Below are 12,012 nucleotides of genomic sequence, written 5' to 3' on the forward strand. Positions count from 1 at the left end.
CACTGGTGGATCATTGATTTACTGGTGAAACCAACCGATTGACAAATTTTAAGATCTAAAGTTCCTGTTCCACACTGTTGAGACCTACCAATGGGACCTAATCAACCGGTGGCACCTACTGGTGGAAATTACTATTTAAGCTTATTTTCTATAAGGTGAATGATCCATCGTTGGTAGATGATCCACTGTGATTATTGACCTACTAGTGGGTCCTTGCTAAATCTTCTCCAGTGCTGTTTGGGGAATCTTTTAAGGAATCTTTTTGGGGACCTTCATTAACACACTAAAATTACACATGTTATAGGTGAGAGACAAACTTCTTGGTGAGACCTATCTAGGTATCTTTGGGTGTTGATTCTGGGTTAAATCTCACTAAGTCAGTAGTATACAAGGTGAGTGGGTGGTCTGATTTTCTTTTGAGGAGTGTTTTACATTAAAAAACTGTTGCTTGTCACTTTGCACAGTGTCATGTATGTTTAATCTAATATTGATTCAACTACTTGTATGTAAAACTTTCTATTGTGGTTGCTGTGTGTGAATAGGTGTGATCCGATGTGGTCGGGGGGGATTTCGGTGTCGTGATCACCACGTAATTGTAACTATCATGCATTGTGTGCACATTAAAGCTAGGTTTGGAAATGGGTTGCAGTGTGGCCCAGGTCAATTCTGATACCGTATTCGCCATATTAAATTGTATATGCTAGAACTAGGCTTGGAAATAAGTTGCAATGTTGGCAAGGTCTTTTTCGGTACCGTATTCGCTTACGACTATATCATTATGAAGGACATGTGTATTATTACAGTTATGATGAAATAACTTGTGCTATGACCCTTTGCCAACACCAGGGTTAGGTGTTGGATAATCCATTGTGATAAGTCTGATAAAATTTTTTGGAATATCCCTTCCACGGTACGATTTGATTATTGCCGAAGGTAGACTGAGCATCGGTGATTGATATGTGTTTTTTGGGATTGTGGCACCATAACAGGGTTATTAGGGATTTGCTAAGTGACCAAGGGAGCATTCCGAGACTGGCAGGCTCCTAATCACCACTACATTTTGTATTGCTGTGCGACCGATAGGCAATTTTCGAGACTAGTGATATTGCCTAATGTGTTGCAATTGCACTATCTTGACTTAGTTTTTTGCTAGGTGGATAATAACATGAATTGCATTATGTATCGCATCATGGACTATATGTTTTTGTTTACATGTTCCCCATCTCCCACTAAGCTTATTAAAACTCACATCACGTGCATATTCCTTTTTAGATTATGATGTAGGTACAGTCATACCTATGAGTAGTGACACTTCCTCCTTTATGGCTGAGCATGATGGCGACTGGTGGAATCTAGAGGCTGAGGAGCACGATATAGATTGTGCTTACGATGACTATGCCTACAAAATGCCGTGACCGGGAATTTGTGTTGTCTATTATCATTTGTCGTCTTTTTGGGATGTTATATTTTTGAATTAGTATGATGTACGTATTGTACTTTAATTTTGAGATAGACTTGTTATTGTAATAAATTTATCACATTGTAGTCCTCCCCAGTGGGGAAATCATGCTTTGTATATTATCTTATTCCGCTGTATCTGATTTAGTGATTCTTGTTGTGGTTCTAAGTGTAAAGTATTGCTTTTGAGATTCTAGTAGGTCTTGTAAGATGATAGTAAGCATCCTAGTCATATTCTAGGTTCAAAAGGAATGGGGTGTGACACCGTGTCTCTTAAGCCACATTCTTTCCATTTATTGCCTTCTTGACTATACACCTTTCTTTGATGAATAGAACTTCATTGCCATTGTCGCATACCTGACTCACATTGAGAAAGTTGTGTCTCAATCCACTGACATACAAGACATTATGGGACTTAATTCTTCCATTGCTCAAGTTGATTCTACCTTTACCTTCAATTTTGGCACTATCATTGTTACCAAATTGACTGATACACCCTCAACTAAATTGGGGCTTAGGAATCTATCCTCGTCACCTATCATGTGAGTGGAGCACCCCTATAAAAAAATCTATAGTGGTGGCCTATTAAATGCCTTGGAGGTTGTCTGTACAAGAAATGACTTATTGCCTCTTTTTTATCTCTTCTCAAATTACATTGCCTTTTCTACCACTATGATGGTTCATCTTGCGTTCTTTAATTGTTCTTTCTTCCTTTGGACTTGCTTTCTAGGAGGATTTTCTTCACTATTCTATTAATTGGATCTGTGAAGGGAATATGGTGTTGTAATAGCTTGGAATGTGTATGAGATTTTAAAATGTAACTGCATTCGTACGGATCTGTATAGCTACGAGTTGAACACAGGAAGAGCATCCACTTTATTTTTTTTTGCTTCTTTTAATAATGCGATAGTGAACCGATTAATGCTTGTGATCTAATCTAATTACCGTCCTAAACATATGTATCTAAAATAACGTCCTAACCATTCGTCATCTGAGAATTTAAACATGTAAGCCACGCAATTAAAATTAAATAAATAAATAGCTAAAAATAAACACCCCACGCAATAAAAAGAAATGAAGGAAAAAAATGCTGAAATAAAAATAAAGTAAAAGAAAGGGGATAAAGCTAGAGAGAGACTCACAAGTAGGTTTCTCTACTTAGCTCGAGGGATGCATCATAATATGAGCTTTCCTGCTTGACCAGAGAGTCACTCTTACAAGGGTTACTTTACTTGGCTTTAGGGAAAGAGAGACAATTAAAATAAAAACAATAAAATGAAGGTTCTATGGCTAGGAGGGGCAAAGCCAACAAATACACTAGCCATGAACCTTGGGGGAAAAGGATAGCAATAATGTAACGACTGAAATTAAAATCCTAAATTAAGAAAGAAATGATAGTCAGAAGAGGGAATAAGAGGGGGGAGAGAAGACTACTGAAGGAGCCCACTTACTTGAACTTCAACCCTTGAACTAAAAACTTAATCGATTTGAGATACTACCAGTACTAAAAACAAGATCTGGAATAAACAAAATCTGAAATTTCTAGTACTAGAGAAAATAAATCTGAAGAAAAAAAAATTGAACTTGAAAGACATGCTTCATAGCTTATTCTTGTCACCTAGAACTAAGCCTAGAACTAGAACTTGAAAATTACAACTTCAATTGTTTAAATAATAAAAATAAAAATACTGAATAAAAAAACAAAAGTGCTTGCGTTAATTGAGTAAAAAGTACTTACAAAAGTGTTTAAAGCATAAACCTAGAACTAGAGCTATAGAAAGAGAAAACTAGAGAAAGAGATAGAACAACTAAGAAAAAACCCTAGAAGAAGAATGAAGTCCTCCTCCCCTTGTGTTAATTCTATTACATAGAGAATAGGTGAAGGAAGCTAACAATTTTAGCTTCTAAAAAAAAGATTTTTTTATCTTGTTGATGAAGTGGAGGAGAGAGAAGAGAGAAAGCGTGTGGAAAGAGATTTTTTCCTATTTTTTCTCCCTTTTTCTATTTTTCTATCTCTTCTTGTGCAATAAACCCCTTTTGGCCGATTTTTTTTGCTTGGATTTGGACAATATTCTATTTTAATGAGAAATTTCGTCCATGCCCTTGTCTTTTTTTTTCTTCTTCTCTCCTATTTTTTCTCTTTATTTTCTCTCTCTCTTCTTCAAACTTCCGTACAACCATCTTGGCCGACCTCCTTTAAGTGATGCGTAAGAGAGAGAAAATCTTCTAAAAAAAACCTCAACAAAATGGCAGCTAAGAGGTTCAAACTTGAGACCTCCTAATAAGGAAGGGATTTTGCACACCATAACTCACCAACTACGCTAGGTAGTTGTTGTTACAAAAAACGAATCTTCAATCACTTAAGGATGTGGTCCATCGATCCTTATTGGTATTTGAAATATTCCTTATACCCTTGGGACAACTGCAGATGGGCTGGTTCTGCATCTCAGTTCAGTTCTTATCCATTATTCTTTTTCTGACTCAAAAAGAATAATCACTTGTACGGTTGACCAAATGAATGTGTACTTGCAATTGAACAGGTTCATCTTGCTCAGAATTTTATCCTCTTCATAGCCATGAAAAGAAATAGGACCTCTTTGCATGTAAAATTGGAAATATAGAGCCCGATAGTCCTTAAGGCCTTGAAAATACAAAACTTGCAAAAAGCGAGTAAAACCCAAGGTAGCTCCATTCTAAATATGTAAAATGCATGTTTTACTACACTAGATTTCACACATAAATGTGCTCATCAGAATTCCGCCACACTTAGACTACACTAGATTTCACACATAAATGTGCTCATCAGAATTCCGCCACACTTAGATGTTACTAGTCCTCGAGCAAAACAAAAGAAAAAGAATAAAAATAAAAAAAAACCTAACTCACTTTCAGAGGAATCACGGTTGCACTAAGCATGTGCAACAAACCTTTAAATTCCTAGGTCGCCCCTAGTGGACGAGTTGTGTCTCGTGGGTGTTTGCAGTGAATATACACCCAAAATTCAGAATAAACAAATCCCAACCTTGGCTAAAGGTAAGGGCCATACCGATCTGGAGCAAAGATAATTCTTCTTACGAGGGACCCCCACACTTGAACTTTATTACCCTTTATCAATTCCAGGCATTAGCATATTTCTTAATTTGGAACTCACTTCATCTCTTCCAAAACATCCTTATCTTAAGGCAAAACCACTTGTAAAGAAATAGAGAACCAATGACTAAGGCATTGGAGTGTTTTTGACCAAACATGTTACCTAGCATTAATGATATTTGCATATTTTTTTTCTCTTTTTTTTGCTTAATAAACTCTATTCTACTCCACTACTTTTGGCCTGAATGACATGGTAGAGGAAACACCATACACCCATGTTACTATGTAGCTTTACTTTTTGCATATGCCCACAAAGACAGTGATACTAGAGTTCTTTCAGAAGTTCCCTCCCTCAGACTTTCGATCAAGACACCACGCTTCCTGAGGCGTAATACCCTATCTAGTTCCAAGGGAATCAATTCTTATTCTTCTTTATACCGCATTTCACACTTCATTTAAAATTGTGCATTTGGTAACTCATGTCAAATTAAAAAGAATGTCTCAACTCCAAACCAAAAGTACAAGAAACCCACAGACTTACACCTGGTCCAACACCATAAAACAAGGGTCTCTTATTTTTCAAAAGAAAGACCCATCTCAAGATACAGACTTGTTTCTTTCTTCTCAATAGAGTTTTAATACGTTCAAAATTGACACCTTAATTAAAACTTTTATTTGCATACATCAAGCAATCGAATGGTATGATCATTAACCAAAAGCCAAAGTAGACTTCATCCTTAGCAAGCTCAAACATAAAAAGAAAAACAAACAAAGCAAAGTGAAAAAAAAAACAAAAACTGGTTTCCCTCCCCCACACTTAAGTAATGCAATGTCCTCAATGCATGGAAAGAATTAAAAGCGAAGACAATGCAAGGGGGTCATACCTGATTAAAAGTTAGTCATTAGTGTAAAGAGGTTCATAGAGATCCATGACCTCTTCACTATCAGTAGTAGAAAACTCGAGGAATGATTTCAAACACTGACCATTAACCTTCGAAATTACCCATGTTCTTAGATTCAGAATCTCCATAGCCCCATGGAGATATACATTATGGATAATAAACAGTCCATCCCATCAAGATCTAAGCTTACCAGGGAAAAGATGCAATCGAGAGTTATACAATAAGACCTTATCACCAATTGTAAAAGATTTATGCAGAATGTGCTTATCATAGAAAGCTTTGGTCTTTTCCTTGTAAATCTTAGAACTTTCATAAGCATCATTCCTAAGTTCTTCAAACTTAGATAGTTGGAGCCTATGATGAATTCCTGCATCAGACAAATCAAAGTTGAGCTTCTTGATGGCCCAAAAGGCCTTATGCTCCAACTCAACTAGTAAGTGACAAGCTTTTCCATACACTAAAGGGTAGGGAGACTGACCAAGGTTGGTCTTGAATGCAGTCCGATGGGCCCACAAAGCATCAATGAGCCTAAGGGACCAATCCTTACGGTTGGGATTAACAGTTTTCTCCAAGATTTCTTTGATCTGCCTATTAGAAACCTCTATTTGGCCACTTGTTTGGGGGTGATAAGGGGTAGATAACTTATGAGTGATCCCATACTTTTTCATTAAGACCTCAAAAGGTCGATTACAAAAATGAGTACCCCTATCACTAATTATTGCACGTGGTGTACCAAAGCGAAAAAAAATATTCTCTTTGAGAAACTGGACCACCACTTTGTTGTCATCAGATTTATAAGATATGGTCTCTATCTATTTAGAAACGTAATCAACAGCCAAAAGTATATACAAATTCTCAAAGGAATTAGTGAATGGTCCCATAAAATCGATGCCCTATACATCAAAGATCTCAACTACCAAAATAGGGTTGAGGGCATCATGTTCCTCTTATTAATACGACCAAAAGACTGACAGGCGGGACAAGCCCTGCAAAAATCAAAAGCATCTCTAAAAAGAGTAGGCCAATAAAATCCGCATTGGAGAACCTTTGAGGTAGTTTTCTTAGGTCCAAAGTGCCTACCACATGCATAATCATGAAAAAAAGAGAGAATAGAATGTTGTTCATGATCAGGAACACATCGTCGGATAATCTGATCTAGACATATCTTAAATAAATAAGGATCATCCCAGAAAAAAGGGCTTAACTTGGGAATTAAACCTATACTTATCTTGGGTGGACCAGTGATCCAGAGTCACACCTGAAACTAAGAAGTTGACAATGTTAGCAAACCATGGTTCACTGGACACTACAAATAACTGTTCGTGTAGAAAGTCCTCCTTGACTAGAGAATCAACAGTCAAGGAATTGGGAAGCCTGGATAAATGGTCTACAATTAGATTTTCAACTCCTTTTTTATCTCTAATTTCTAAATCAATCTCTTGCAAAAGTAAAACCCACCTAATGAGACGGGCTTTGGCATCCTTCTTCTGAACTAGGTATCTAAGAGCAGAATGATCAGTATACACCTGTAATACCCTACTTCTTAAACCCGGTCTGATTACACGGTTGAACCGGTTTATCTATGCAGGACCCAAACCGGAGAGAGTTAGAGCGGGCTCCTTATGGACTATGATGGCAAGGGTGACCTTAAACACCGGCTGGCCTGACAAGTCCGAGCCAGTGCCAAAAGAGACGGGATTACCCAAGCCTTGTACATGCACCTATCATAAGGCCATGTACGGATAAATCAGGTATTGTAGCCGTATATTAAGGCATGTACGTATATTACATAGTATGCCAGGGGTGGGGTTCGCGCCGAGGCCCGAACTTTGTCAAAATCTCAAGTTTTGGCCCTCAGGTGGGCGGACAGGTGGGCGCACCCACCCACCTGAGTGACCCATCCATGTGAACTATTCAGTTATTTAGGAAGTATATATATATAGCATTTATGATTTTCTTTTCTTTTCATTTATGACACCCGTACGTTGGTGAGGATAGTAAAGAGGAGAGAGAAAAGAAAGGGAAGAAGAAGGGAAGAGAAGGAAGAGGAAGAAGAGAAGGATTTCAGCGGTACCGAAACTTGATCTTCCCATTTCGACGCCGGGAGAGTGATCTTCAACTCTAAATCTACATTTAGAGGTAAGCAACGTTGGGTTCCTTGAACATTCACCATACCCAAGCATAAACCCTTGATTCGAGTAGGGTTTCTTGAGATTTTGTAAATCCCCTTTTTGAAATAATGAATCTAAGGTTTAATAGATGATTTATGTGTTGATCTTGAAGGATTTGAAGAGGTATTGCCAAGGTTGGAGAAGCATTGTGGGTTTGAAGTGATTTTGGGGTTTTGAAGGTGTTCTTGAGCAAAGAAGGTAAGATGGTTTCCCATCACTTGAATCTAACCTAGATCTAGGTTAGAATCATCCTATAAGACTTTGAAAGTGTGAAGAATGGGTTGGGAAAAGCCCCCATTTGAATCCCCAAAGAATGGAAGAAGTTGGGAAGAAACAGTAGTTTTCCCGCCAAGACCGGTGGTTAGGACTGGTGGGTCATCTGGCCCGCCTGTGAGCACCCACCTGAGAGGGCAGGGCCTTCGGGCACAATTGGCGTGCCAGATCAACAGGCTAACCGACGGGCCATCCTGCCCGCCGATCTTAGCAGGGCCCCCTGGCCCGATCGACGGGCCAACCGATGGGCCAACCTGGCCGTCGGTCCAAACCAGTGGGCCAGACCGGTGGGCCAGACAGGTGGGCTGTCTGACCCACCTGAGAGGCCTCGAAGGTGATTCTTACATCCGATTGGACCCAAATCGGACGTGTGACCTCCTTTTAGGATTCTAAACATGATCGTGTCATTGGATCATGTTAATTTTGATTCCAAAATGGTGAAGTACTAACCCCGCTCAATCGTATTAGGTTCACCAAATCCTACGCTTCTCGCATCGGATCTCAACCGTACCGAGCGGGAATCCTTAAACACAATAGGTAAGTGGGGAGAAGACGTTTGGCTTTGTTTCAAGGCACTGTTTGGCATTCATTTATATATATTTAGTCTAGTCATGCCATCATGAATATGCTATGTAGATTAGTCATCCTCACATTGTTATGCATGTGTGCTATGTTTACTTTCTAAATGCCACGTGATGAGATGCTTATGTGATTGAATGTTGACATCATTGTGCATGATGCATTGATAGACTAGATGCCGTAGTCGGCTTGGAAACGAGTGCATTGGTGGCCTGTGGTATGGGACGCGGAGGCACTATGCAATCGTACTATTGTCATATAGGAGCATGCGGTTTAGGATTTCACCTTCCCGTGCTACGACCCTTCCCAACAGGGGTTAAGGTGTTGGGTTACCATTTGGGGGGAAGCAGTGGTCGCGGTTGTCAGGTCACTGTGGCGGTTAGACATAACGCCCGGCGGGTCATTAGGACAGTCGGAACCCCGGTGGTATGTTCAAGAGGGCCAATCGTACTGCTTTTAAATTACTGGAGTCAGCACCTTTAATTTCAGTCATTTACATTTCTGTTGAGAGCCGGTGGACGGTATTGTTTTTACTTTTTCGAGTACTCATGGTGGGCCTTCTCCGACAGCCCTATGGGCGTATCGCAGGATGGAGTTCGCGGCTCGTACCTGGAGTATACGCGCACTGTGGCTGTAGTAGCACTAAACCAAAGACTTAGTAATGTTGCTTAGGTGGATGTGATTTAAAATATATTGAATGGCATGTAGTGCATATGATTGTGTTTTGATGTGTGGACTGCTGTGTGGTCCATCTTACCAGTTGCTAAGCTAGTGAGCTCATCCCACGTGTGCACCCCTTTTTAAATGATTTTACAGGTCATACATCTGAAGAGCACGGGGTGGGTCCCACTGTCGAGTTCCCTGAAGAGGACTGGCGGGCCCCTAAGGAGTTAGAGCACGGCACTGATTGCCCGTGCGAGAGTTATGCTGCGGGATCGCAGTTCTGATGCCGAGCTGAGCTCCACTTTTGAGGCCGAGCTGAGCTCTACCATGTGATGCCGAACTGGGCTCAACCCTTGATTTCGAGCTGAGCTCTAGCCTTTGATACCGAGCCGAGCTGTGTACTCTGATTATTTTGATGTTTTCCTTTATATACTTGGTATGTGAATTGTACTTTTATTGTGTAAATATCATGCCTTCGGGCCCACATGTATATAACTATTGTATCACAATTTAGGTATCAAGTATTATGGAAATATTCACAGGTAAACCTAGTCTTCCGCTGATCTGATAAGTTTTTATTAGTTGTGTGTATGCTGTGGTGGAACACAGTATCAGATGATCCTGACAGGTTTGGGTTAACCGGTGTTAACCAGGTCACTGGCCCGGTTCAGTGTGAACGGGGTGTGACAAACGGTGGTATCAGAGCGTGATGCTCTGCTCCACTCACAGCATACCCTTAGAATCTCATAGAATCTATAATAGGGAAATGGGATTGGGTTGATGTAAAAGCTTTAAAGAGTAAAAGCCAAAGAATGAAGTATTAAAAAGGGTTGCATTAGATGTTGCATTCATGGCATGCGCGAGAGTAGATAAAAGGTAAATAAGTTAGTGTTATAACCTATAGAGTACTAGTTGGACGAAATTTCGGCAGCATAACGGCGTAAAATGGGATTTCCAAAAATTTACACACAAACACCTGATAAACAACAGATAATATGATATAACAATGATCACAAGTAGCAAAATACACCACAACTAAACTACACAAGTATTCCATATATGAATTCACCACAAAAAAATCACTATCAAAATATATTATTCCACAAATGATTCCAGTTACAGTGCAAATATAAGGAATAAGAAAAAATGAAATATACAACAAGGTCCACAAAAAGGAGAATAGATAAAAGATAGTGTGGGCGAGCTAAGCCCTCACTGGTCATCGTCGTCGTCATCAATGATCACCACGTTCACCGGAGGTCTAGAGTTGACGTCGAGGCAGTGGTCGTAGTAGTCGAACCTAGCGTTCACTAGTCGTACTGCCCTCCGTAGTCGGCCAAAATCTGCTGACATGGCGTTGGCCGTGGTGCTCAAGTCCTGGCCCAGTTGGAGAAAGGAGTTCTCCAAAGTAGCCTGCCTCTCCAAGATGCGTTCCTCCCTGGAGGCACTCTCGTCCAGCCTTCTCAGTAGCTGAACTTGGCCATCCTGCAAGGCCTGCATGGTGGACATCATGCCCTCGAAGTCGTATGCACCACCCTCAGGTGGTGGGGCTCTCTGTTGTGCGGCTGCAGCTCTGGAGGGACTAGGATCGGGACCTCTCGACTCCCGAGGCATGTCACCACCCACCAGATCATCCTCCTCATCCTGAGGAACGTAGTCCTCATCCTCCCCGCTGGACTCCTCCTCCATGGGGACATCCTCTATAGGGGCAGCCCTCCTACCCCTACCTCTCTGAGCTCCTGCTCTCGGAGGTGTATCCATGAGGGTATGGAGACCCATCCTCAGGAGGTTGCCTCTGTCGAACCTATCAGCTGGAGTCTTCCCCTCCTCGCTGCTCAGGTCCACCCCGAAGAACTCAAAGATCCTAGTGAGGATCCTGCCACAGGGGAATCCTCCATCCTCAGGGTGGGAAGTGTGGTGCTCCATCGTCTTGAGAATGATGTACGAGAGGCATAAGTGCTCGACACCTCCCTCTGCGGCCGTGTAGATGCAGAACGCGATGAAGGCCATCATGAAACCCACTTGGTTCCAATGACCTCCTCTGGGGAGCAGGTTGAACTGGACCAAACGGGCAAATAAATGAACCTCGGGGTAGAAGGACGTCTCAGACTCTGGACGGGTACTGCTGCCGTAGATGGTCTCGTAGATGAAGTCCGGCGTCTCCAAGCTCATGAATGGTCTCAGAGGCTTACTCCTAGGAGGACTGTAGTATCGGTGCCTAGCTACCGATATGCCCAAGATGCTGGCCAAGGTATCCACAGTCAGCTGGATGTCGACCCCTTTCACCAAGCTGACTATGGTGAACTCCCCGTACGGATAAGACACCTCCAAGTTGCAGTAGAACCGGCAGACTAGCTGCTCGTAGCATGGATGGTCCATGTGGAGGATAGACTCCCAGCCCAGTGCTGAGAACCTCTCCTGAAGTCGAGCCTTATGGAAGTCGTCGACTACCACGGTCTTCTCCATCATCACTGACCTCTTCAAGAAAATCGACCAGTTGGCTGCTGCCTCTGCACTATGGAAGAACTCCTCATCATACTCTATAGGGTAAAACCGGGCAGGTCTGGGTCTCCCTGTGCGGGGGGCTAAAGAGCTGGTTTCCGCACTCTTCCACTTAGAAGCGGTAGTCTTACGTCGAACGCCAGAGGAAGAGGGTCCCTTGCCGGTGCGAGATGACATCCTGGCAAGAAGAAAAGAAAGTGGGGTGAGTAAAGAAAAGAAAATGACAGCAGTAAAAGGGAAGCCCAAAACCCAAATTCTCGCAAAATGGAAAAGGCGACAAGCTAGAAATGATAGGGAGCCTATGAACATGATGCATGGTAAGTGACAAAGCGGAGACATGATAAAACAACAAAATGACAGTAAAGAGCATATGT

The sequence above is a fragment of the Macadamia integrifolia genome, chromosome 6 (assembly GCF_013358625.1).
Source record: "Macadamia integrifolia cultivar HAES 741 chromosome 6, SCU_Mint_v3, whole genome shotgun sequence".
In the NCBI taxonomy this organism is placed as follows: domain Eukaryota; kingdom Viridiplantae; phylum Streptophyta; class Magnoliopsida; order Proteales; family Proteaceae; genus Macadamia; species Macadamia integrifolia.